Here is a 23,777-nt window from a genome sequence, read left to right on the forward strand (position 1 = left end):
ATATTCCAGGAGGCAGGTCGTGTCACATCCCGTTTTGCTGATTAGAACATCAAGGCCCTGGGGAGTAGTATCCTCCAAAGGTCCCCCTGGGCAGGTGGCTCTGCCAGCCTGTTTCTTCACCAGGGTTTCTTCTTACTTCCCCATCCTCCCACCCGCTGAGGGGTGAGTTAAACAGGAATGACCAGAAGACAAAATGTCCAGGTTCCTTATCTGTGTGCTGAGATCTCAGAAGCTGCCATGTTATCTGGGGCTCACAGAGGCGCCATGCAGCCCACTGGCCGCAATACTGGTCTCAGAGAGGAACAAGGTTCGGTTAGGGTTTCACAAGATCACTCTTTGACCTGAGGGTGAAGTTCAGATGGTGCCAGCTCCCAGTCCTTCCTCCCTCCTCCCCAGCTGTGTGTGGGGAAGGCTGCCCAATCCCTGCTGGAAGCCTCCTTGTCTCTCATCTGTGAGCATGTGATACCTGCTCAGGTGAGGCTTTCCTGACCCCTCTCCCCTTCCCCAGGCAGAGTGACTGCATCCTGCTTGGCCCACTCTGCCTCCCAGGCATCATCCCTGAACTGCAGGGGAGTGTTGGCTTGTCTTTATCTGAGCTCTGAGCTCCTGGAAGTCAGGGCTGGGTGTCTCTTCTCAGACCCCCAGGGCTCATGAAGTGAATTGAGGGGTGTTGAGGGTTTTAGGATAGTTCATGAGTTACTAATATTCATTTTGGCCTAGGACAAGCTACATGTATGTACAGCGGTTTGAGTTCTAAACCAGGCAGCATACGGCTTAGTGCTCAGCAGTATATGGCCTTGGTTCTCTGACTTCTCTGTAACTGCAGAGCAAAGGTGCTCGGTCACAGCACAGTGGTTCCTAGAACTGGGGGAGTCTGTGTGGCCATCCCACAGTCCCACACTGTCCCTGTACCCCTGTGTGCCCACACCCAACCCTCCAAAGCCCCTACTGGGCAAGTTACAAAGCAAGTAAATCAGTCATTCTCTCCAAAGCTCCTCTTTCTCCTCCTGATACCCCTCGGACACATCTTCCTTCCCTTTCCCCCAGTTCATGGTCAGCAAATCCCTTGAATGTGAGAGGTCTCAACTTAGACCTTAGAGGCTTTTCCTTCCTGGGGATATGGGTATTCTGATAGGAGATTCTAGAAAATCAGTAAGTGCCCTCCACCTGACTCATTGCCCAGCCAGTTTCAGACACCAGCTGAGCCGAGACAAGCAGGTATGAGGCCCTCCAGGAGCTGTATGCAGTCCTTTGCACCCCTACCTTCCATGTTGATAAGAAGGTTAAATAGCATCACCGACTCAACAGACATGAATTTGAGCAAACTCTGGGAGATAGTGAAGGACAGGGAAGCCTGGCATGCTGCAGTCCATGGGGTTGGAAAGAGTCGGCCACAACTTGGTGACTGAACAACAACTTCCATCTTGATTGGCTGTGATCAAGCCACGGGTCCATACAGGGCAGTGCAAGCCCACATCCCCATTGGACCCATGTGCACCACGGTGGTGGCAGTCACCCCATTGCCTGGGGTAACCCAGGCAAACCACCCATGCTGGTGTCTGAAATTTGCCCGTGGTCTTCAGTCAGGGCTGTGAAATATCCCTTGATGAGCCTGGGGGCCTGGATCATACGCAGTCAGTGACAGAGAGGCTGTAAGTCTAACAGAGGCCGTCCTCATCTACCTGTTCCCAAAGGTTGCACAGAAACCCTGATGTCCACGGGTCACTAATCTGCTGCACAGACCAGGAGACACCAGGGCTGAAGGCTGTGGCCTTAGAACCCTGCATGGAGCCACATTCCAGCGCATGTGGGGGCTCTCTCCAGAGACATGGTCACTCGAGTAAGTTACTTCCATAAAATGCATCCCTGACAAGCACAGCAAGAGGATCCTGCTGTTCCCTGTGATGTCACAGTCAGGACGGTTATGCCCTGGTGCTGTCTCACTGCACTGGAGCACAGTGGAGGGAGGCAACAATGACGGGAAATCGAAAGAGAAGCTGTAGCGTTACATGCTTTGATAACTGATTTCATGTTGGTGGCTCAGACAGTAAAGAATCTGCCTGCAGTGCAGGAGACCTGGGCTTGATCCCTGGGTCAGGAGGATCCCCTGGAGAAGGGCATGGCAACCCACTCCAGTATTCTTGCCTGGAAAATCCCATGGATGCAAAGAGCCTGGCTGGCTATAGTGCATGAGGTTGCAGAGTCGGACACCATGGAGCAACTTTCACTTCACCTAGTTTTATCTTGCTAGGGAGTTATATGTCAGTCATAGTCAAAATGCCAAGCTGCATGGTGTAATGAGTGATGACGGATTCTGAAGGTTCCACCTGTGATGCTGGGGTTTTGGCGGTGATGAAAGAGTGGGGATTTGTCCTGGGCGGGGGAAGGTCCCCCCAGGGTGGCTCAGATCATAGGCAGGAAACCCCACCCCAGTCCCCGTCCCTCACTCTCACTTCCCGTTCTGTTATTTGCGTAGTGAGATGTCAGGGAGTGAAAGGGAAGTTGGAGGGGAGACATAGCTACACATGAACTACATCAGGATGTACCAGGATGCAATTTTCCTGGTGATTAATACTCTTTTGTGTGACTTTCTCCCCGAAGAATGCCTGAATAGGATCCAGGCAAATGAAAGCGATTAGTCTGGGTTGGTCAAGGGTCCTTAATACCTCACCCACAGAATCACGTGGAGCTTATTCTGAGTTCACTTTCTCCTCTTCCTCTAATGTTACTTGAGAGCTCCATCCCTCTGGGTGGGACCTCACAGCTTCTCCTAGGAGCTGGCTCCCCGTGGTGGCCTCGTCCACTCGAATCAAGCAACACTACTATCCGAGAGAGTAAACCCATAGACACAGCAAGGCCCCAGGAGGTGGCTGGAGCCCTGGGGTGGAGGGAGGGGCCTGCATGGTGGCTGGGCTTGGGATCAGCCAGGCAGGACAAGGACATGAGCAGGGGACATAAACAGGGGTCCCCTGAGAAGTCTTTGCATCACCCACAGTGCCCATCAAAGATCACTAGTCTCCACACTACCAGCTTACGGTCTCATAAAGTGTTTTATTAGTTTTATAAATTGAATATGATAAATTTTTTAAAAAGGAAAAGGCTTTATAGTCTGTAGATAGGTTCATTGACCACCTGATTTGTGTCAACACTATGGTTGCTTTGCCTACATAGTATTCCCCATCCAGAGACGGCACAGGTGAGAAGGAGGCTTCTAGAGGAGGAAGGTGATGCTTAGACCATCCTCATGTCAGAGGCAGGAAGAGCAGGACCAGGGCATGGGCTCCAGCACCCTGAATCCTCACCTTTTAAAGTACAATTTCATCTTAAGGAACCTACTTGGATTCAGCTCTGTGCTGGTAGCAACCTCCAAACACTGTAATTTTCACTGAACAACCTGGGGGAAGACCACATGGGTTATGATGGGGGAAAGTGAGGAAGAAAAGGAAAGGGAAGAAAGAAAAAAAATTTTTTTAATTAAAAAAAAAAAAAGGAAAGGGAAGAAACCAGGCAAGGGAAGTTCAAGCTGCTGAAATGAGGCCCGCGTGGGCACGGGAGGTGCAAACAGCCTCCAAGATTGGGTCTGGTTCTGGGTTTCCCATGTAGTACAGTCGTATTTCAGCTCATGGAGAGAACAGATGTGAGATGTATTGGGAACCCACAAGCCCTGCGGGAGGCTAGGGTGATGGCAGATTGTGGACTGTGTCTCTTCTGAAGTTTCCGGGTCAATTATTTTTCAAAGGGACATTCAGCCTTTATTTTCAGGCCAACCTTGGCATGGCACACGTCATCTTGGGATGTGGTAGCTGATCCACTGTGGAGGGAGGGAATGTCACTGGGAGATTTTCCATTGGTTCAAGTCTAGGGGTGGGGGAGGGAGAGGGCTCCCCATCTCTGCTTGGAACACACACTCTTCTTAAGATTGTCTCCTGTGCAAGCTCATTGTTTTAAGAATAAAAGGTGAAAAAAATGTGAAAAGGGAGAATTACCTAAAACCCTTTACGGGTAAGGACTTCCCTGGTGAGTCAGTGTAAAGAATCCACCTGCCAATGCAGGAGAAGCAAGTTTAATCCCTGGGTCAGGAAGATCCCCTGGAGAAGGAAATGGCCACCCACTCCAGTATCCTTGCCTTGGAAATCCTGTAGACAGAGGAGCCTGAAGGGCTACAGTCCACGGGGTTGCAAAGAGTCAGACACGACTTAGCAACTAAACAACAGCAACTTTGCTGATAAAGATCTGCAGGCTCTAAAAGTTCGAGGAAGAGGCTCAAGTATAAATGGTTTCCTCAAGAGGCTTTAAAGGCTGCAGGCATCCTGGGCTTGTGATCTCAGAGCTGGAGATGAGGGAAAAAAACTCAGCCTCCCTGGGTCAGTCTTCCAAAGACTAAGGACCCAGTGGGGAGTGCTTGCTCTGGGAAACAGGAAGAAAGAGAAAACAGTCTTCAAGAAAGAAGACACAATAAAAACTAAAAGCAATATGGGTCCCATCAATGCGACATGGTTGAGAAATAATAGATCATCTATCAAATTTAACATGTACTTTTATTCACACAAAGACGTGAATGAGCACAATGTTGACATGGAAGGGGTGACAGTTTTACAAAAATGGGGTGACAAGTTCTCATTTGTCTCCATCTGTGTGTGTGTGTTTCCAGTGTGATACCAAGGTGGGAAGATGGTGCAGTCTATCGCAGGTGTAGACCATAATTGGGTACCTTGTCTGTAGAGAATCTTAAAGCAATAATACAAGTGCCTAGAAGTTTGTCTCCTTCTTCGTATCACCTTGCATCAGCAATTCTAAACCCTGTTAGTGATAAAACACTTCTCCCTGCCAGCGGGTACAGCTGGCACTGCTTCCTGTCTCGCTCAACCACTGTGTATTTGCATATGATGTATATAAACATGAAGTTAAACATGGGGTGCACACAAGTTTTTGTTAACTTGGGTTACCTAGGAAGGGCTTGGGGTTGGTATGCTGGGGGAGAAAGAAGGATCAGCAGGGCAAAAACAGAGGAGGAAGGAAAGGATGGAAGGAAGGGATAGTTAGGGAGTTTGAGATCAACATGTACACACGGCTATATCTAAAAGAGATAACCAACAAGGACCTACTGTATAGCACATGGAACTCTGCTCAAGGTTATGTGGTAGCCTGGATGGGAGGGGAGGTTGGGGCAGAATGGATACATGCGTGTGGATGGCTGAGTCCCTTTGCTATGGACCTGAAACTATCACAACATTGTAATCAGCTACACTCCGATATAAAATTAAAAGTTAAAAAAAAAGAGGAGGAAACAAAACACTGAAGACTCATAATGTGATAACATCTGATGACATTTTATTGAAAATTACATATGCATTTAAGTAAAGGGAAATTTTAAAAAGAAAAAGGAAAAGATCTTCAAAGCTCTAGATTTGCTTCCCAGAAAGCCATACACTTTCACACCAAACTCAGGTTTAGACACCCCAAAAGCTGTCAGAGTCTGCCTCAGGCCTTGGGCTGGTCTGGGCCACAGTCTGATCCTTTCTACTCCTCATGTAGAGCAGTTGAAATCCCTGAATGTGGTCAGAAGACCTGGACTGGAATCTTTTCCTTGCAGCCTGCTGTCTGTGACCTTGGTCGTATGAATCCTTATGCTAAGGAGCAGTTTCCTCACCGTAGAAGGGCCCCCACCTCCTAGCTGAGTGGACAGCACAGATGAGCTTCCGGCCAGCTGGGTGTGGGTCTCCGCAGGTCATAGTCAACCACGGGACTTCTAAGAACAAGACATGTCTCCCATCATCTCCTCCCAGGGCTCCTTCCACTAGAATCTGCCCAGGCAGAACTATGTGTTCAAAGCTTTACATATTCAGTGCTTGATAAAAGCTAATTGGATGTGAATTTGGTCACAGCTCAGCTAACTGGTGAACTAGGGATCCAGGAACAACCCTTGGGGTAAACCTTTCAAGGATTGCAGAGCATGGCTGGACACAGGTGGGACGGGCTGGTTTGTGGACACTCACTAACTTGCCCTGGTCCCTGCCCCATTCTCTCTGCTGGTATCCTCCTTTCCCCATCCTGCCAATTTTCTCTCTGCTTCCATTATTTTTTTCTTTTCTTTTCCACTTTCCTTTGATCTCTCCACCTCAGCTGGTCCTTAGTGTTTGTCGTATGTATTTTAGAAGTTGTCTGTGTTTTTAATTAAAAGAAGACTTTAATGCCCTCTCCAGATCCCCCACGTAACCCTCAGGAAGTGGTGCTGGTGCTGAGCAAAGTGCGGCCAGGTCCTCACTTCACACCCCCACTGCCAGGCAGGGGCCGCCCACAGGAAAGTTCCTGTTGGCCTCGCTGCCTCCATGGTAGAGGCTAGGAAGGCTGATGGCTCTCAGTGACCTCACAGCAGGCTGGACAGTCAGCTAGGAGGCAGGAGCTGTCCGTGCTCCCAGGCGTTTGGGGTGTAGCCTTTCCCTTCCAGCTCAGAAGGGACCTGGGAGCCCCAGCTGGTGATTCTGTGTTCTGCCTTTGACTCTTAGTAAACACTGCTTGGAGACTCTTCTGTGAGCACCGGGGAGGCATAATCTGCATGGCTTGACACGGGTCATGCCTACATTTTTCCTGAGTGGCTGCCCCCAGCAACACAAAGCTAAGAAGCAGAGGCCACCAGGAGATGAGGCTGCAGTTGCCTAGCAGAGCTGGCCGCTGCCAGGCCACATGGGCAGGCACCTTTGTGGGGCTTGCTGGCTGCTGGGCAATCCACACCACGCCCAGCTCCCAGAGGTGCCAACACGGTGTTCACAAGCCTCAGACCAACTGGGCTCCTGGAGCTCTGGTCCCCACCACACACACAGCCACAGTTCTAGGGCATCAGTGGCCCAGCAGGAGTGGAGCCGGCTGCCCATCCTTGCAGCTGCCCTGGGCGAGTGGTCTAGGGACCATTATCCACCACTCAGCAGACAAGTCCAGGGCTCCACCACCCAATTACCCCGACTCTGAGGTTTTCCTGTTTGGGCCACGTGCTTGGGCCACATCCCCAGTCCATCACAGAAGCACTGTCCAGCACTCCTGTTGTAGGAGTCTGCTGAGGAATCTGGGTGTGGAGGCTTGAGTGTCTTTCATGCTCTGCTGGGTCTGTAACCCTTTGTGTGCAAACAGAAGTCTGGCGGAGGATTGGGCAGGGGCCATGTGTGTTTGAGCTCATTGGACTCCACAGGGTCCCTGAGAAATTTGGGGACTGGCTAAGCTGTCATGTAGTGACTTCCTTGGCGCTGTTGGCTCACTGCCTGGAGAAACTCCAACAGAGAAGTGCTGAGTCCTTGAGGACCACAGCCCAGGCCAGGGAGAGTGATCCTGAAGCAGGGATGCTGACCCAGACTGGCACACAATGCTCCCCAAATAAATGAGGTTAAGGAGAATCCAAATGTAAGATTTGAACCATTTGGGAAATGGTCTAACAGATTGGCTCTGACTGTGAGGTATTTACCTTATATGTGCAGATACAGAAGTGCCTCTCTAAGGCATTGTATTGCTCTCCTTGAAAAGTGGAGCTTCCCTAGTGGCTCAGACAGTAAAGAATCTGCCCACGATGCAGGAGACCTGGGTTTGATCCCCGGGTGGGGACGATCCCCTGGAGAAGGGAAGATGTATAAATGGTTGGGTGTGGCCTGCATGGCACCTAGAAAAGGGAGTGCAGGGAGACAGATCTGACTTTGTTCTTCAGCATTGCTTGGAAGGAGGGTACTTTGGCCCTGAATGTGGGATTCAGAACTTCATGAGAGGCACAGTCCTGTGGTGGAGGTGGGCATCCTCACTACCTATTAACAATTCTTCTCTTGGGCTCATTTGTCTATTTCCCTAGTACTGATTCTCTGTTAATTTTCTGATTATAACTTGGCTTCCTTTGATTTGTTGCCTACGGAATGAGAAAATACTGATGGGCAGATGAGCGGTAAATTGAAGTGTCAGCATATTTGGTTTGTACATCAGTATCTAGGGGTTTGGTTATTGTGAGTCAGTCCCTGAGAGGGGCACCCCCTCTAGCCTCCTCCTGTCCTCACTGTATACTCTTCTTTCAAACTGCAGCAACACTGATCTGTAGTGTCCCTGATGTTGCTTTTTACAAACAGCTTTACCAAAAAAAAAAGCTTTATTGAGGTATAATGTGCATAAAACTCATTTCAGTGTAAAATGCATGCTTTTTAGCTAATTTATAAATTGTGCAGTGATTACCATAACCCTGAAAGTTTTAGAAAATTTTCATTACCCCCAAAACATTCCTCATGCCCATTATTAGTCAATGCCCCAAACCCCTCTCATCTCCAGGCAACCACTAATCTGCTTACTGTCCCTATAAATGTGCCCTTTATGGACATTTCATATAAATGGAATAATAAAATAGGTAGTCTTTTGTTTTGAGATTCATCCATGTAGCATGCATCAGTAGTTTGTTCCTTTACATTGCTGAATTGAATCCCATTGTGTGGATAGGCCACATCTTGTTTATTTATTCACCAGCTAATGGACATTTGAATTGTTTCCAGGTTTCAGCCATTATAAATAATTCCGCTGTGAACATTCACATTCAAGTCTTTGTGAGGACATGTTTTCATTTCTCCATGGTTGATACCAAGGAGTGGAATCACTTGGTTAAACAGTAAGTTTATATTTAACTTTCAAGGAAACTGCCAAACTATTTTCCGACGTAACTCTTCCACTTTTTCTTTCCCACCAGAAATGTTTGAGGGTTCCAGTTCCTCTATGTCCTGGCCAACACTTGTTATTGTATCTTTTTGATAATAGTCATTTCAGTGGATTTGAGTAGTATCTCATTGTGGCCTTTAATTTGCAGTTCTCTGATGACTAAGGATACTGAACATCTTTTCATGTGCTTAAAGCCATTGACGACTAATTACTTTTTAAAAATTTTGTATTCAATAACAGAATATGTGAGGTACTTAGGGCTTCCTCAGTGGCTCAGCAGTAAAGAATGTACCTGCAATACAGGAGCTGCAGGAGATGAAGGTTCAGTCCCTGGGTTCCCCGAAGGAGGGCATAGCAACCCACCCCAGTATTCTTGCCTGAAGAAACCCATGAACAGAGGGACGTGGCAGGCTACAGTTCATAGGGTTGCAAAGAGTTGGACATGACTGAAGTGACTTAGCATGCACCCACGCACGTGAGGTACTTAGTACAGATTTTCTTATATATTTAAATACATTTAACTGCTTTATTAAAGTCTAATGTGTAATATTATATAAGTTACAAGTGTACAGTACAGTGATTCACAACTTTGAAAGGTTATATTCCATTTATAATTATTATAAAATACTGGTTATATTCCCCATACTGTATAATATGTCCTTGTAGCTTATTGTATACATAAGAGTTTGTGTACCTCTCAATCCCCTGCCCCTTTATTGTCCCGCCCCCCCTTTCCTCTCCCCACTGGTAACTACTAGTTTGTTCTTTATATCCATGATTCTGTTACTTTTTTGCTCTTTTCATCAGTTTGCTGTGTTTTTTAGATTCCACATCTAAGTGATGTTGTACAGTATTTGTCTAAGATTCTTTTTGATGTGGACCGTTTTTAAAGTTTTTCTTGAATTTGTTACAACATTGCTTCTGTTTTATGTTTTTGGTTTTTTGGCCAGGAGGCATGTGGGATGTTAGCTCCCCAACCAGGGATCAAACTTGCACCCCCTGCATTGGAAAGTGAAGTCTTAACCACTGGACTGCCAGGGAAGTCTATTGTGTCTATATTCATGAGGCTTACTAGGCTGTAGTCTTCTTTTCTTGTGATGTCTTTGGTTAGAATACCAAGATAATACTGACCTCATCAAATGAATCAAGATGTATTCCCTCCACTTCTATTTTTTGAAAAGTTTGTGAACGATCAGTGTCATTTCTTCTTTTAATATTTGGTAGAATTCACCAATGGAGTCAACTGGTTTTTCCTATGGGATGATACTATTAATTGAATATCTTTACACGTTCAGATTCTATCTCTTTTTGAGTCAGTTTTGGTAATTTATGTCTTTCTTGGAATTTGTCCATTTCATCTAAGCTAATTTATTTGTATAGAGTTGTTCATAGTGTTGTTTTATATTTCTTTTAATGTCTGTAAGGTCAGTGGTAACTGACTCCTCTTTTATTCCTGATTTTGGTATTTCCTGTCCTTTTTGGCCCTTCACATTGCTTCTGCTTCATAGCATCTGCTCCTTGCCTTGGACCCTGCCTCTTAAGCTGATCCCCGGTAGCTCCCTTTGGGTGATCATCTCACTTGGGCTTTTTGGTCACATGCGATGACACAGCTATGCACCCAGTACATGGCTGGCATTAGAAAGGGCTTCGTAAATGTTAGCTTCTTCCCTTTTTTTGTTTTCCTTGACCCTGAACCTATCTGGACTTTGGTGAACTCCCCCACATGGCCTGGATACAAGCGTTCCAAACTCTTTCCTCCAATGCTGGCTGGAGGGCAGCCAGTCTGACTGCAGAGATGCCCTCCTCCACCACAGGAAAGACAAACCCTCCCAGACTCCTCAGTATTCGGCACTTCTCTACGGTGTCTCCTACAAAGAGTGATGCTTGGAACGGGGTCGGGGCTGCAGTGTGGTCGGGACAGACGGCTTGGTGGAATCCTACCTCCAGGGGCACAGCTGGGTGTCGGTGCCAGGTTGGAGTGCAGGGGAGGGGAGGGCAGGGTGGGTGTTGGAGGGTGGGCTTGGCCAGTTCCCACCGCTGTGTCTCTGTGCTCTTCTCCTTGTGTTGGTCCCAGGCCACACTGAACTGGGGCCCCGACTCACTCCTGCTGACCCCAGCCTCTGGAATGGGGAGTGGCCACAGTGAGGATCCCAGTCAGATCTGGGAGTTGTACTTTACAAACAAGGGCCACCCAGACAGACTCTCCCTTCTTGGCATTTCTGTTTTCCTCTCCCTTACAGAGCCATAATGAAAAATGTTATTGGAATCAAATACAATCTAGTTATAAATGCTAGTAAGAGATGAAAACATGCCTACAGGCTCTAGCTGATTGGTTGGAACCATGTGGGTTTTGGCTGCTTCCCTCCTTGTTAACATTTTTATTCCTATCTAAACCAGTTAAGCATAAACAGTGGGACAGGAACTGCCCGGATGAGGGGATCCTGATGGCCTGTTAGGAGGCCTTGCCTGGTGGGCTCATGTGGTCTTTTCAGCAAGAGCAGAGAAGTGCGTTGTTTTAAAAGCAGTGAATGTGGGTCCTGACCAGGCACTGTTTGCTGGGTCCTCCCCCCAACTTTTGAGAGCTGCTTGTGAAGATCTGGGGGAGTCTTACTGGCTCCTCTCCAGAATCTGACTCAGAGCCCTGCCAGTTAGTGACACACCCAAAGGGGTCTGTCCAAGTACTGTCACCAGGGAGCCCAGGCCGTAAGCACTCTAAACTACAGCTTTGGGGCAACTTCCTGGCTGAGCTCCTGGTGGTGTCACCAGTGAGCAGAGGCTGGGCTGGTTCCCTCATCCTCTCGGGCCCCACTGCTCCGTGCCCAGTGATCCCAGAAGGGAAGGCACGTTGTTCTACTGGGCCCACACCAACTGTGAAGTGAGTCCCCTTCTCGGTTCCTCATTGCAGCCGCTGTCCTTGGTCTCTGGGAAATGAGGCAGGGCTTCCATGTGTCCCTCGTGTGGTGGCCGCTGTGACAGGCCCTGTGGCTTTCCAGACACCCACGGCTTGGCCACCTGCCCATTCCTCCCTCTTCTTGGTAAGTGGCTGGAACATTCTGGATTCATCTCAGGATTGTTCTCTCTCCACTGGTGGCCCAGCTCCAGGTAAACCCACCTGTACTCCAGAGACTCAGAGGAAATCAGACAGGGGGTGCTGGGGGCTCCAGGGGTCTGCTCTGCCCAGGGAAGTCCAGATGTGAGTGGTCAGAGCCCCGGGACCATCCCAAAGGACAGGGCTGGGTCCCCCAGGGTGCCTCTCCATCCTGCAAGTTGTTGTTCAGTTGGCAAGTCGTGTCCGACTCTTTGTGACCCCATGGACTGCAGCACGCCAGACAAGCCACAAGGCAGTGATCCATGAAGGGGCCATGGTGCAAAAACAGCATGCAATGCTAACCCTTGAGCAGGGTAGGGGTTCGGCTTTGCATCTCCTGAGCCACGTTACAGAATCATGACTTTTGTTCTAGAACCCACTTTATACTCCCTCTCTTTTCTTGTGTCAGACTAATTCTGTGATTTAGGACAACTGCTCCTCTTGGGATCCAGGTAACGGATCCTCAGACAGGTTGGTACTGCGAGTCTCCCAGCCCTCGCACCGGAGGCAGGGACCGGGAAGGCAGGGGACACAGCTGCAGCTCCAGAGCCTGAGGACTCTCGGGGACTAAGGAGATGACTCTGATGTTCTCGATACTGTCCAACTTGCAGCCTGGGAGGCGGTGTCTGGGGCCGTGTCCTGGGTTTGCAGAGATAACAAGTTGCCCTGCTTACGCAACATCCACATGGCCTCAGTCCTTCCCAAAGAACTTTCTTCATATCAGATTTTTTTTCTTTCTTTCTGGGCTTCCCTGGTGGCTCAGACGGTAAAGCGTCTGCCTGCAATACGGGTGACCCGGGTTCAATCTCTGAGTCGGGAAGATCCCCTGGAGAAAGAAATGGAAATCCACTCCAGAATTCTTGCCTGGAGAATCCCATGGACAGAGAAGCCTGGTAGGCTACAGTCCATGGGGTTGCAAAGAGTTGGACACGACTGAGCAACTTCACTTTTTTCTAAGAATAATGCACAAGCAAGCTGAGAAAATGGAAACAGTATGAAAGTTCAGGATGTGGGTGCTACTCCACCCCCACCACCACTGCCCCCACCCTACCCCCGCCTCGGCATGCCCTTGTGTATATATTTTCCTATCAGAGCTTCTGTTTCTTATGGCAGAATCATCAGATCTCGAATAATCCCCGCTTTCTTCCTGGGGAATGTCTTCCTACAAAGCCAGCTTCTTTCCCTCCCCCTTGACATTTGCACGCTGCCTTTTCTTCACTGCAGCCTTGTCCTCAGAGGAGCCCCTTTCAGAGCTGTCCCTCTGCCTCTGGGGCCGGCCAGCGAGGTCTCTCGGGGACAGACACCGGTCCCGTCCTGGCCCTCGAGCTGCCCTCCGGGCTGATCCTCTTGCAACCAGGGCAGCCGTGCTGAGATGGTCCGTGTCAGGGTTTCTGACCCACACCACATGCCTACGAAGAGAAAAAACTCCATAAGAAAAAATAACAAGTAGGCAATTTTTCTGGAACTTGAAAGCTGGTTAACTTAAGACTTGAACTTCACACTTGTAAGAGCCGAGCTGTTGTGTTTTCACGAGACGGAAGACACAAACGGGCCTCTGAGGCGTCAGGGACACCCCGCGGTTCACGGCGAGGTCACTGCCCTCGCTGATGCTGTGCGATGCCTTGTTTACATTCTGACCCCAGACCTCCGGCATTCCTTAAATTGTTGGGAACTTGGGAGCACAGACCAGCATGGAGCTTCAAAACCCACCCCCATCATCGATGTTGGGACTTCATGGAGGGCCGCGAACAGAACAGACTACGGTGCAGACAGACGCCAGTTGACCTGGGAGGTGATGGCGTCCCCCACTCCCACGTGCAGTGAGGAATCTGGATCCCGAGGGCCGAGGGGAGGGTGTCTGCAGCCTGACCTGCAGGGTTGACAGGCCTGGCCACAGTCCAGGATGGTCAGCACACTCTCCCTCTACTCGGGGGTGAAGATGTGGATGGAGGAGGCTCATCCCTCTCTCCAGGTCTGGCCAGGAGGCAGGGACACACCCTGTCCTGGTCACCTACTCTTGCTGAAGGGACCTCAGAAGAGGGGACCTGGGGCAGCCCTGCTGGGGAAGCACCCAAGAAGGTGACTGTGCTTTTGGCTGTTTGGTGCGGTCAGGAAACCTCAACTAGAAGTGAAGAAGAAAGGGTAGAGGGTCAGAACAGCCAGACAGAAAAGTGAGTGGGAGGGAGGCAAATGGAGAAGGAGCAGTCCTGGGGGTGGGGCTGGCAGGTGGGGAGCTTGGCATGAGGAGGAGATGGTTCCAGGTCCCCCAGGCCTTTACAAAGGACAGGAAGGATTGAAGCTGCAAGTCTGACCTGATTCGTCTGCACTGAAGACCAAGCAGTTCCCTGGAGAGGAAACTGGGTCGGAACCAGAGAGGAGACCCCCATCTGTGCAGGGAGGGGCAGGCGAGAGTACATTAGGGGCACAGAGATCAGAGCAGGCCCACTGGGGTCAAACTTCAAGGCTGTGTGACTCGAGGCCCCCCCCACAGGGACGGTGTCAGAGCGGAGAAGACTTCCGGCCTTGGTCAGGTTTGGCTCAGGAAATGGGCCCCGTGGCTCTGTCCCGGGAAGTGGGCATGTGAATGGGGAGGGTGTCCGCGGGTCCAGCCGGGGGTTCTGGGTAGAGGTATCTGGGGCCCAGCAACAGCGCCAGACGAGGATACACCCAGCTTGTGGAAAAGGAAAGCACTGGCCTGGCGGTTGCCCCTCCAGCCACCAGAGCCGCGAGCTGAGAGGCAGGGGCCAGGAAGCAGCCCATTAGGTCCCTCTGGCTTCAGGGAGTCGGGCCAGAGCAGGGGGCTGCCAAATGCTGCACCCCAGGGACCCCCATCACCCAAAGGCCACAGGACATGGAGGATCGAGCTTGGTTTCAGGGCCAGCACCAAGGCGACAGCCTAGCAGTGGAGGCTGAGGTCCCTGGGTGGTGGGGAGGGGGCAGGGAACTGACACCCCCAGACTCAGGGCGCTGACTTAACTGTCAGGCTCTCTGAGCTGTCCTGGGTCCCCAGCGCCATCAGACTGGCCGCTATCCAAGACTTTTCCCTTGTGATCTGAAATGAGAGAGGTTTGACTTGTGAAAACAAATCACTGCATTTGTGAGACACACTTTGCTCACCACCCGGCCAGCTCCTTTTCCTCCAGCCACGTTTTGCTCATTGTCACCAGCCCTTGTCCCCAGAGCGTCACCGCAATAGGCTAATTGGAAACACAAAGGTTGGGTCCCACCCCCACTTTCTCTGTTCCCTGTTTTCTCGCCACTTCTTCTTAAGTTTGGGTTTGATTCTTTGGTTTGCTTCTTCCTTTTACTTTCTTCTTGCGTCCTGGTCCTGGTTGTGTCTGGCCTGGCGCTTTTTAAAAAATTATAATTGAACACCTCATTTCTAAAGTATTTTTGCGAGTGGCTGGCCCCTGATGCCTGGGTCACATCTGTACCCTCGTCCTCACCCCTCGGGGCAGGAGGGAGAGTGCGAGGTTCCTGAGGTCGTGGCTGGTCACCTTCCTGCAGGTGCCGCTTGTGGGAGTTCAGTGGGGACCTGGACCGGGGCTCCCCCACCCACCCACTGCTGGTTTCAATCTCCTGGGGCCCTCCCCGGGGCACCAGTGACTGCCCTGCTTGTCCTGCCTCTTTCCCTAGACATCCAGCCTGGATGGGGTTTGTGGCTGTGGGGGCTTCTGCCCGCTGAGATTCAGGGTGAGTGGAGGCCCAGGGGAGACAAAGCTGGAGGTGGTCAGGCCTGCCCCTCCTCTGGCCTGGGGGCAGCAGGGGGGACCAGTGGATCTGGGACACCCATCCCATCTCTCTACCATCTCTTTCCAAACCTGCTCCAAAGGGATCCTCCTTTTCTACACCTGTAACAAGCCCACTTCAGGTCACACTCTGGGAGTCCCCAGAGTTCAGGAGCCTGAAGAGGCCTCTGGGGGCCTCTGGGACTCGGTCCAGAGAATCACCTGGATCTTGTGAGCCCCTGGATCTCATCAGCCCTCTCCCAGGGACTAATGGGACCCACAGGGCCCAGGTGATGCTCTCTGCACTAGAGAGGGGCAGATGGGTTTTAATCCCACCTCCCTGTGTCTGTTCTTCAGGCTCCCTTCACGTCCCCTGGTCAACCCTCCAGCTCCTTCATGAGAAACACCGTTCTCACCTGAAGAACCCCGAAGCCCCCTGAAGCTGCCCATGTTTCAGGGGATCCAGGTGCCCAGATCTATCCTCCCATTAGAGGTCCCTCCAACGCCAGGAGACATGGGGGTCCCTGCCTTTACTCCCCATGTGCCCTCTGACCCCTCAAGGCCAGGCAAAGCTGTCTGGGCAACCTTTGGTGTGTGAGCCCCTGTTTTAGCCCAGATCTATTGTGAACATTTCAGACTCTTTTGTTGACTATGATGGCTACTCCATTTCTTCTAAGGGATTCTTGCCCACAGTAGTAGATATAACGGTCATCTGAGTTCAGTTCACCCATTCCAGTCCATTTTAGTTCGCTGATTCCTAAAATGTCGATGTTCACTCTTGCCATCTCCTGTTTGACCACTTCCCATTTGCCTTGATTCATGGACCTAACATTCCAGGTTCCTATGCAATATTGCTCTTTACAGCATCGGACTTTACTTCTATCACCAGTCACATCCACAACTGGGTGTTGTTTTTGCTTTGGCTCCGTCTCTTCATCATAGTTGACAAAAGAGTCTGAAATGCAGTTCTTGGATGCAATCCCCAAAATGACAGAATGATCTCTGTTTGTTTCCAAGACAAACGATTCAATATCACAGTAATCCAAGTTTATGCTCTGACCAGTAATGCTGAAGAAGTTGATGTTGAATGGTTCAATGAAGACCTACAAGACCTTCTAGAACTAACATCCCCAAAAGATGTCTTTTTCATTATAGGGGACTGGAATGCAGAAGTAGGGAGTCAAGAAATACCTGGAGTAACAGGCAAATTTGGCCTTGGAATACAGAATGAAGCAGGGCAAAGGCTAACAGAGTTTTGCCAAGAGAATGCCCTGGTCATAGCAAACACCCTCTTCCAACAAACAAGAGAAGACTACACATGGACATCACCAGATGGTCAATACTGAAATCAGATTGATTATATTCTCTGCAGCCAAAGTTGGAGAAGCTCTATACAGTCAGCAAAAACAAGACCGGGAGCTGACTATGGCACAGACCATGGACTCCTTATTGCCAAATTCAGACTTAAACTGAAAAAAGTAGGGAAAACCACTAGTCCATTCAGGTATGACCTAAATCAAATCCCTTACAATTATACAGCGGAAGTGACAAATAGATTCAAGGGATTAGATCTGATAGACAGAGTGCCTGAAGAACTATGGATGGAGGTTCGTGACATTGTACAGGAGGTGGGGAACAAGACCATCCCCAAGGAAAGAAATGCAAAAAGGCCAGATGGTTGTCTGAGGAGGCCTTACAAATAGTTGTGAATAAGAGAGACACGAAAGGCAAAGGAGAAAAGGAAAGATATACCCATTTGAATGCAGAGTTTTAAAGAATAGCAAGGAGAGATAAGAAAACCTTCCTCAGTGATCAGTGCAAAGAAATAGAGGAAAACAATAGAATGGGAAAGTCTAGAGATCTCTTCAAGAAAACTAAAGATACCAAGGGAACATTTCGTGCAAAAATGGGCACAATAAAGGACAGAAACAGTATGGACCTAACAGAAGCAGAAGATATAAGAAGAGGTGGCAAGAATACACAGAAGAACGATACAAAAAAGATCTTCTCAACCCAGCTAATCACAATGGTGTGATCACTCACCCAGAGCCAGACATCCTGGAATACAAAGTCAAGTGGGCATTAGGAAGCATCACTATGAACAAAGCTAGTGGAGGTCATGGAATTCCAGTTGAGCTATTTCAAATCCTATAAGATGATGCTGTGAAAGTGCTGCACTCAATATGCCAGCAAATTTGGAAAACTCAACAGTGGTCACAGGACTGGAAAAAGTCAGTTTTCATTCCAATCCCAAAGAAAGGCAATGCCAAAGAATGCTCAAACTACCACACAATTGCACTCATCTCACACGCTAGTAAAGTGATGCTCAAAATTCTCGAAGCCAGGCTTCAACAATATGTGAATCGTGAACTTGCAGATGTTCAAGCTGGATTTAGAAAAGGCAAGGAACCAGAGATCAAATTGCCAACATTGGTTGGATCATCCAAAAAGCAAGAGAGTTCCAAAAAAACATCTATTTCTGTTTTATTGACTACGCCAAAGCCTTTGACTGTGTGGAGCACAACAAACTGTGGAAAATTCTGAAAGAGATGGGAATACCAGACCACCTTACCTGCCTCTTGAGAAACCTGTATGCAGGTCAGGAGGCAACAGTTAGAACTGGACATGGAACAACAGACTGGTTCCAAATAGGGACAGGAGTACTTCAAGGCTGTATATTGTCACCTGCTTGTTTAACTTATATGCAGAGTACATTGTGAGAAATGCTGGGCTAGATGAGGCACAAGCTGGAATCAAGATTGCCAGGAGAAATATCAGTAACCTCAGATATGCAGATGACACCACCCTTATGGCAGAGAGGGAAGAACTAAAGAGCCTCTTGATGAAAGTGAAAGAGGAGAATGAAAAAGTTGGCTTAAAACTCAACATTCAGAAAACAAAGATCATGGCATCTGGTCCCAGCCCTTCATGGCAAATAGATGGGGAAACAGTGGAAACAGTAACAGACTTAATTTTGGGGGGCTCCAAAATCACTGCAGATGGTGACTGCAGCCATGAAATTAAAAGACACTTGCTCCTTGGAAGAAAATTTATGATCAACCTAGACAGTGTTTTAAAAGCAGAGACATTACTTTGCCAACAAAGGTCTGTCTAGTCAAAGCTATGGTTTTTCCAGTAGTCATGTATGGATGTGAGAGTTGGACTATAGAGAAAGATGAGCGCCAAAGAATTGATGTTTTTGAACTGTGGTATTGGAGAAGACTCCTGAGAGCCCCTTGGACTGCAAGGAGATCAAACCAGTCCATCCTAAAGGAAATCAGTCCTGAATATTCATTGGAAGGACTGATGCTGAAACTGAAACTCCAATACTTTGGCCACCTGATGCAAAGAACTGACTCATTTGAAAAGACCCTGATGCTGGGAAAGATTGAAGGCAGGAGGAGAAGGGGACGACAGAGGATGAGATGGTTGGGTGGCATCACCAACTCAATGGGCATGAGTTTGAGTAAACTCGGGGAGTTGGTGATGGACAGGGAGGCCTGGCATGCTGCAGTCCATGGGATCGCAAAGAGTCGGACACGACTGAGCGACTGAACTGAACTGAACTGAACTGAGTTGCTGTGAACATTCAAGGCTGAGCATCAGCTTGGACCTGAGTCCCGTCCCTGGGGTGTCCCCTGTTGCTCCTCAGGGATTCTCATCTCCATCCAGGACTCACACAAGGCATCTGGGCTTTCTCCTGGGCAAATTTCACCTGAGATTCAGGTCAGCATGATTCTTATTAAATATACACGAAGCTCTTCCATGGAATAGCTAAGTATAACTAATAAGAAAACTCTGTAGTAAGAGATGATATATATTGGTAAGTGGGTTTTTAAAAAATATTTATTTGGTTGCTCTGGGTCTTAGTCGCGGCGCATGGTATCTTTAGTTTTGGCAAGTGAACTCTTAGTTGCAACATGTGGGATCTAGTTCCCTGACCACAGATCGAACTCGGGACCACTGCACCGGGAGCCTTAGCCACTGGACCACAAGGGAAGTCCTGGTGTTTTTAAAAGAGCATCTGTATAAAGATTAGCTTCCCAGGTGGCACTAGTGGTAAAGAATACACATGTCAATACAGGAGACGTGAGTTCGATCCCTGGGTCAGGAAAATCCCCTGGAGAAGGAAATGGCAACCCACTCCAGTATTCTTGCCTGGAAAACTCCATGGACAGAGGAACCTGGTGGGCTATCTCCCTGGGGTCGCAAAGAGTTGGATATGACCGAGCACACACACATATAAGTGTCATTCTTACTAATTCTTCAGTCACAGCTTAATTCAATCCTGGACTTACTTCCTCGGAACCCCCTGGATTTCTAGAGTTACAGGGCTCCTGGGAACACAGCCTTTGGGGAAGCTTATTCTCCATTCTTTTAAAGACCTCTAATTGTTTATTTAACACCTATTTTTTCACAAAGAGTTGGACATGACTGAAGTGACTTGGCGCGCACACACACACACACACATACACACACACACACGCAGTAAGTACCGAGAATAAAAGTATGAATAAGACATAATCTTGGTCTTTAAGGAAAAGCAAAACATAAAGTATGTAAAATCTACAGAGAGTGGAGGTCTGAATCCTGTTTTTCAAATTATTTTTCTCTAACTGAAAGGGTGGAAACTTCTATTTCCTTAAAAAGTTGTCATTCATGCAGAAAGATAGTATATTCCAAAATACATGTGGAGCTTAAAGAAAACCAAATTATAACCACTATCTATGGTAACTTTTTTTAGTGTTTGTAACTTTTTTTTATTGAAGTATAGTTGCTATATGCTTTGTGTGTTCAGGTGTGTCCAACTCTTCATGGACTATAGCCCGCCAGGCTCCTCTGTCCATGGAATTTTCCAGGCGAGAATACTGGAGTGGGTTGGCATTTCCTCCTCCAGGGGAATCTTCCCACCCTGGGATGGAACATAAGTCTTCTGCGGCTCCTGCATTGGCAGGTGGATTCTTGACCACTCAGCCGCCTGGGAAGCCCCTTTACAACATTAGATAAGTTACAGGTGTACCATATAATGTGTCACAATTTTTAACTGTTATATTCCAATTATAGTTATTGTAAAATATTGTGGGCTATATTTCCCACGTTGTCCAGTACATCCCTGTAGATGATTCTATACCTAAGAGTTTGTATTGTGGTAACTTTTAATGGAGTATAAACTGTAAAAAAAAAAAAAAAACTGGATCACTATGCCATACATCTAAAACTAATTTCAACTAAATCAACTTTATTTCAATTGAAAAAAAACAGGAAGCCAGAACACACTCTGCTGTGCCCCCACTTGCCTGGTCAGGGAGGCGACATGGAAGGCAAAAGTGACTGCTCGTGTCCGCTGTGCTTATCTGTTCTCGTGTGGGAAACTGGTGGGTATGGAGTAGTCTCTCACTGGGGTTTATTGAGACCTCACTGATTATTAATGAGATAATGAGATCTGCATCGGTCTGTAGCTTCCTCTGCAAGTGGGCTCCCTGCCCTGTTCCTGCACAGACCTTTCCTCACCTCTGCCCTCTGCCCTTTTGTCTTTTTTTTTTTTTTTTTCTGGTCATGGCATGCAGGATCCTGAATATTCATTGGAAGGACTGATGCTGATGCTGAAGCTGAAGCTCCAATACTTTGGCCACCTCATGGGAAGAGACAACTCAATGGAAAAGATCCCGATGCTGGGAAAGATTAAGGGCAAGAGGAGAAGGGGATGACAGAGGATGAGATGGTTGGATGGCATCACTGACTCAATGGACATGAGTCTGAGCAAACTCAGGGAAATAGTGAAGGACAGGAAGCCTGGCATGCTGTGGCTCATGGGGTCACAGAGAGTCAGACACGACTTAGTGACAGAGAAACAACAATGTAGGATCTTAGTTCCCCAAGCAGGGATCAAACCCGTGCCGCCTGCAAAGGAAGCATAGATTCTTAGTCCCTGGACCACTGGGGAAGTTCCTGCCTTTTGTCTTTTGATGTAGTTCCTGACTGGGATGCGGTGGGAATTTGCCTGCTTTTCCCCCTGTGTTTCTCCCCTTTCCTATCTTAACAAACCCTTCCCAGTCTTCAATACCTTAAGATACTGTCCTGTAGCTTTACTTTCATAGTTTGGATTTTCACACACAAGTGCTTACCCATCTGGAAGCAATCTTTTGTGTTTGGTTCAAGATACAGATCCAATTTCACTTTTTTTATATATATGCATAACCAGCTCCTGGCACCGTTCGCTAGTCGGCACTGGAGCTTCCATCTGCTTTTGGGCTCTGCCCCCTTGGCCAACACCATCCTGACCCTGAAACTGATCACAGGTCTGTATAACCCTACAGGGCACACATTTCTGCCTATTCTTCACTCACCCAGTAAGTGTTTACTGAGCACCTTCTATATGTCAGGAAATTGCTAGGTGCTGGAAAAATGTCCCTGACAAAAACAGCTGCCTTCTTTAAGCCTGCATTTGAGTGAGAGAGAGACTATAAACTTTGGATTTTTGGGGGAAAGAAAAAAAAGAGAGAATATAGGGTGATGATGAGATAAGGGCTATACTTTAAACAGAATGGTCAGGACAGAGCTAACAAAATTAAAAAATAAAGGACTTCTTTTCACAGCATCCCTCCTGACTGCTGCAGCTGTGTGGCCCTGGTCACCCTCCTCCTGCGCCCCCCCACCATGTCCCCTCTGTCTCTGACACCTCTCCCCGGCCTTGTTTGCAGCGGCTGCCCCACTCCTGTGGGCTCAGGTCTGCCCAGCCCAGCGATGGCCCTCGCCTCCCCGACTCCTCTGGCCAGACTCCCATGTGTCCTACTTGCCACAGACGGCCACCCTCACCTCCATGCCCAACCGGCCACCCCGTCCAGCTCCGGTTGCATCTCTGTCCCGGGTCTGCTCCTCGGGGGCCCAGCAACCCTCTGTGGCCCTTCAGTCCTGATATTCGGAGCCCTCCCCTCCCTCGTCCCCCACCCTGCTTCTCAGTACCTTCCCCTGTCACCTTCGCAGGAGCTTGCTCTCCTAAGTACACCTGAAGTCTCCAGGTCACTGCCCAGGACACGCATGCGGCACGCCCGCCTGGACAGAAGCTGAGATGGGTGGTTCTGAGAGGGGCCCCACCTGGGTTCCAGCTTCCCATCCTGGCCCCAGTGACTGCTGACCTCCTCCTACGTGGTAATGTTTATTAAGCACCACTGTGTGCAGGGCTGGGGGCCTGGGCTAAGGGGCTGGGCTGATTTCCTTCTCAGGGCCAACTGCGTGTTTAGTGTCCCTAAACCGCCCCCCCCCCCCGCCCCACTCTCTGTGACTTTGGCCTCTATCAGAGGGGGCCGCCCACACCCACGTTGTTTCAGGATGGACTGTGGCTCCGACCCTGGGAACCTTCGTGCAAGTAGGGTGTCTGGTGTCCTGCGCCCGAGGGCGAGAATCAAGCCCGCCGCCAGCTCAGCTCTAGATCCAAGAGGCAGCGCTCACATCTCTTTTTTTCCATTCACATTCTGAATCATCAACTGTTTATTAAACATGTGGATTTTTTTGGTTTGCAGTTCCTTGGGCAGTGAAGGCGTGATCCCACCAGCTGTTTACAATCCATCATCCAGCAGTTTCCACATGGTGGTTATGCAGCTTGGGGACTAGGGAGGAGAGTCCTGGTATCCAAATACTGGACTTGCAGCTTAATTAATCAGGGAGGACCTCAGCATGCAATCCTCACCGCGACAGCAAATTTGCATACTTCTTGTTTGCTTTGCACTCAAGGTCAAGTCTCTCCTGCAATAAAAATGTCCTCAGTGGGTGGCTCAAGAGAAGCAGCCAAGCAGTGTTATCTCCACCTTAAACTGGAGGAGCCAATCAGAGGTGTCTGGAGGGGTGAGTGAAGCCCATCCTGATGCCCGGGGCCGGGTCTAGCAGTGGAGCAGCTCCCAGGCCTTGGTGAAAATGAGGGTACAGCCCAGGGGACAGTTTCCTCTCCTGGGGAATCACAGTTACTTTTCCCTAGAGCACAATCTTGTGCCAATAGATAAATGGGCAAAGGTCAAACACGGGTAGTTCAGAGCTGTGAAATTCAAATGGCTATCAAGTAAATGCTGGGAAAGATTGAGGGCAAGAAGAGAAGGGGACGACAGATGATGAGATGGTTGAAAGGCATCACTAACTCAATGAAAATTAGTTTGAGCAAACTCTGGGAGATAGTGAAGGACAGGGAAGCGTCAGTTCAGTTTAGTTGTTCATTCGTGTCCAACTCTTTGCGACCCCATGGGCTGCAGCACACCAGGCTTCCCTGTCCATCACCAACTCCCGGAGCCTACTCAAACTCC

General features: G+C 48.9%; 1 long non-coding RNA gene across 1 annotated transcript; it reads left to right on the top strand.

Annotated features, from left to right (window-relative positions):
• The first annotated feature begins 381 nt into the window (after positions 1 to 381).
• On the top strand, positions 382 to 23,315 carry LOC122439379. Its single transcript, XR_006268849.1, has 4 exons — positions 382 to 474; positions 1,695 to 1,840; positions 22,471 to 22,635; positions 23,007 to 23,315. It is a non-coding gene; the product is annotated as an uncharacterized LOC122439379 (long non-coding RNA).
• Positions 23,316 to 23,777: the final 462 nt, after the last annotated feature.

The sequence above is a fragment of the Cervus canadensis genome, chromosome 1, assembly GCF_019320065.1.
Source record: "Cervus canadensis isolate Bull #8, Minnesota chromosome 1, ASM1932006v1, whole genome shotgun sequence".
Taxonomy (NCBI): domain Eukaryota; kingdom Metazoa; phylum Chordata; class Mammalia; order Artiodactyla; family Cervidae; genus Cervus; species Cervus canadensis.